We start from the raw sequence: 4,069 nt of genomic DNA, 5'->3' as shown, positions 1-4,069 counted from the left end.
GGTGAGAGGTCCACACACCTTATTAACCTTTTTAAATTAATAAATCATGTGGGTAGGGTGTCCAGGGCCTAGAAAATGCCTAGGGAGAGGGGGCCACACGCCCCCCCCCCCACCATTCAAAACATGTAGCACCACCCATCTGGCCTACCACAGGTTTTCATTTAAAAAAAGGTGTGAGGCCACGTTTAAAAAAGATTTTTTTACAGCGGATTACAGCGGAGCCTCTGCAAACTTAACTGTAATTTTAAAAAAAATATTATGTTTTGGTGTGTAACCCCCAACCATGCCTAGAGGGGCAGGGTATACCTATCCTGCCCCTGTATGCTTTTCTATACCAAATTTGAGGACAAGGGACTTAGTGCTAAATTGGCTGCAATTAAACTTTTGTTGAAGGGGTGGCAACCAATCAGATCATATCTCTAGATTTGTAGGCTCTGGAGATCCTCTGAGGTGTGAAATATGCAGACATTTTGGACCTTATATTCTCCAAAACTACTGAATGATGTACACCAAAAAGCATGCTTTCCGGACCAAGAGTTAACTATCTGCCATATTTGGTGCAATTCCATTTAGCCATTTTGGCTTTAGCTGTGTCTTAATTTTCCTGTGGAAAAATGCATCAGGAAATTGTGTTTGGGAACCCCCCTTTTTCTCAGCCTCTGCTTGAAGGATCACTTTAAAACTTTCCAGGAACGACCTGATGTGGATAAGACTCTTTTTCAAAAGTTTCGTGAAGATTCGTCAAATGGCAATAGAGTACTAAGCAAACCAAAAAATCGATTTCCTATGGAAATGTGGTCTTGATTATAACTTCCCAGGTGTGAAGGTGACCAGGTAATATTCACTGAAAAAACAAAAATTAAAATGGCTTTAAAAAGAAGTTTTAAATGATACCATGGAAATTCACCAGATAGAGTTTACTTTACCGCGCTAATTATAACCCCACAATGCACTGATTACAACCTCACGTATTACCACGCTCATGACTAGTTAAATTAATTTTAAGGCTTTTTCTTAATGTTTTACTTGCATGGCGTTGCTTAATTTGTCCCCAGACTTTGCCTGTGACGAGGCCCTCCACCCAACCCCTGCCACCACACCAGCTTCACCTATATGGTACTGCAGAACAATGCAAGATTCACTTATTGAAGCTTGCCTGGTCCTGTGGTACCATAGGGTGCGGTTTGTGTATCAGTTTGCACTCGATTCCCACTGTGACTCAGAAGCGTGCTACACTGGGCCCCACAGGAGTACCGCTGTACCCCCGGCAATTTGTTGGGTCCCTCGTGGGGGATCCCTGTGGATCCCCCTCGAGAAGTGCCAGGGGGTTAGCGTATCACTGCACAGCCTTACTGCAACACGTGTCGGTGTCATAAAACAAAAAATTGGGTGCCGCACAGTTCTTCACAAATGCTTAAAGCTTTCTTCCTTATCAGCCAATACAGGCCTCTTCACCTATTAAATGGCCTTCATCCGCTGCATTGGTAAGTGGTTGGCGGCAAGTGAGACTGTTTTTGTGCATTTACTTGACTCATTCTCCCCTGCGGCTTGCACTGCATGTCAGGCATCACACGTTGAAAGATTTCCCATAACATTAGACATGCAGCGGTAAATATATCTTCAGTGTCAATGCCCCTGGTGCAATTGCATCATTTAAAACACAGGTTGCTTTCGTTCTAGCATATTCCTCCACAATTTTTATGTCTAGGGGAACATATCTATATGGGGCAATCCCAATGATCTGCAGCAACAAAGGACACATTGCCTCTCGAGAAAGAGAGTCTTCCCTGGAATATTTCTTTGTCAGGTAGCCTGAGATGGGCTTCCTTTTCATCTTTGCAACCAAAAGGGAAGTATGAACTTTACCAGTAATCTGGCGTTTCAGATCAAATTCTCCTTGATGCCCACAATAGACATTCGGAACAAAGCACAAGGATTACTCTTAACAAGAACAATGATTCCTAACAGTTAAAAATTATTTACAAAATTTTGATTGTCCCCTATGAGTTTTGGGAAGATTTTAAAGTAAAGCACTAGTGCATACAATGTTTTTTGTAAGCACCCAATGAGCTGTCTTAATGCAGGCTGCTGTGGTACAAGACAAAAACCTTTCATTGCTTTTTTTCGGAACCGGGCCCAATACTATATTTAGTAAAAGACGCCAAGCATTGAGCTCAGCATATTCAGGTGCCCAATTTACACACATAAAATGTAGAAATCTAGTTTATCATATAGTGTTTGTAAGTACTTCCACATTTGACTGAAACATGTAGTATACATAGGGAGAAAATGGAATACCCAGGAGACCATGGTCAGGTGGAGTTGGAAATACAAAGACATTCAACTTATCACTTTGCAAATGCTCAGGATAAAATCTATGATTTATAGGCAGGTTTTTGATTTTTCCAAGCTCTTTATGTTAGAGATAAACACACAATAGAAATGTCAAATTATATATGTTTATAGGCGTAATTACACTAATTATACATAAAAATAAAAATCCACTCGTAGCAGTGTCACTTCACTGGAGATGGATCCTATGGATGTCTGCATTTGTAGCAGAGTCGCCATAACATCCTTGAGGGTAATTTTCTGCGTCGGTTCTGGCTGCTGGCCTTTCGCGGCACTGTCTGCCATGTTATGCGCCCCTTGTTGGTCCTTTGCGATGGTGTACTTTTCAATTCGGTGACTCTGCACCACTCTAGATCCCCTGGTACTCATTGTGCTGTGTAACTTGGGGGGGGGGGGTCCTCTTGTTGTGCGTGCAGTGGCCTGGTCACTACGTTCCGCACCCCAACTGTATCGAAGAGTCCAGTTATCCAGTTATTCTGGTGGGGGGGGCCCAGTGCTTGTCGGTTCTGTGCCTCTTGGATTAATGACTGGAGCCGTTGATGTCCCGTTTAGGGTACTGCACCTCGTGCCTGTTCTTTGTTTCTATGGCACGCGCCCCACTCTTCTCACCGGGCTGCCCCTGCCCCTTCCTGTACCTCGGGGGGTCCAAGCTCCGCTGTCCCCGGCCACCGCTGCACTCACCGGCGTTTCTCTCCGCTTCGCTGTCACTTCGGCTCTTCCCCCGGTCGGAGCCCGCCGTCACTCAATGCCACACACCAGTGGTGCGCCGTGTCTCTCGTTCTGTTGTGGGCCGCCGCGATGGGCCGTCGCACCCCCTGGTGTCGTTGGGATGCCGCGCCGCCAACGTCAGCGCTGCGTGGCGCCTCCGCTACACTGTGGCTCCCGGCTCTGCCTCGAGGTGTAGGCCGCTACTCTCCGCCGCGGGCGGATCGGTGCTTGCCGGACGTCTCTGCTCCTCGTTTTTTCTCTGCCAGGACCGGAGGCTGTACTGCAGCCGTTTTTCATTACCTCGTTGCGTGTGAGGTCAGGATTAATGCCTGGATATACTGGGGTAGTTCAGCGGGCTACGGAGCTCCTCTAAGCTGCGACCTTCTTCCTCCGTCACTAGCCACGCCCCCTATCTTGGATTCTTAGAATCTGTGAAAAATGTGTTAGCAAAAAATTGCCAAGTTATTTGAAGGATCACAGTATCCTAGAAAATGAACAAACAGGTTTTATACCAGTCCACAGGACAGAATCAGCTTTGATACTGGGTTTGGACGAGCTAACAACGATGGTTGACAGTGGTTAAACAGTAGTGCTGCTTTTACTAGATCTATGATCCCCGTTTGAAACTGTCAACCAACAAATATTGATTAGAAGACGGCAGAAGATTGGTATAGGAGAACTACCACTGGAGTGGATCAAATCCTACCTGTCAGACATGAACCAGGCTATCTCCCTCCCCCTTTCCAATCAAAGTGCAAATGATTAGAAGAACATGGGGTACCTCAGGGGTCAGCACTGAGCCTGATCCTCTTCAATATTTATTTACTACCACTTTTGACCCACATCAGACTTCTTTTGTCAACTACACAGTAGCTTGGAGTCTGACCGGACAGGTGTCTTTTCGGTTCTCAACATGCAGGCTTCATTATGCCTGTAAGAACTCCAAGGGTTTCCAGTGCAATACACTGGAGGAAATTGTCAATGGGCCTCTGCACTTTTGTATATCATT

This window comes from Lissotriton helveticus, chromosome 2_1, assembly GCF_964261635.1.
Source record: "Lissotriton helveticus chromosome 2_1, aLisHel1.1, whole genome shotgun sequence".
Classification (NCBI taxonomy): Eukaryota; Metazoa; Chordata; class Amphibia; order Caudata; family Salamandridae; genus Lissotriton; species Lissotriton helveticus.
Note: the sequence above shows the minus strand (reverse complement) of the source record.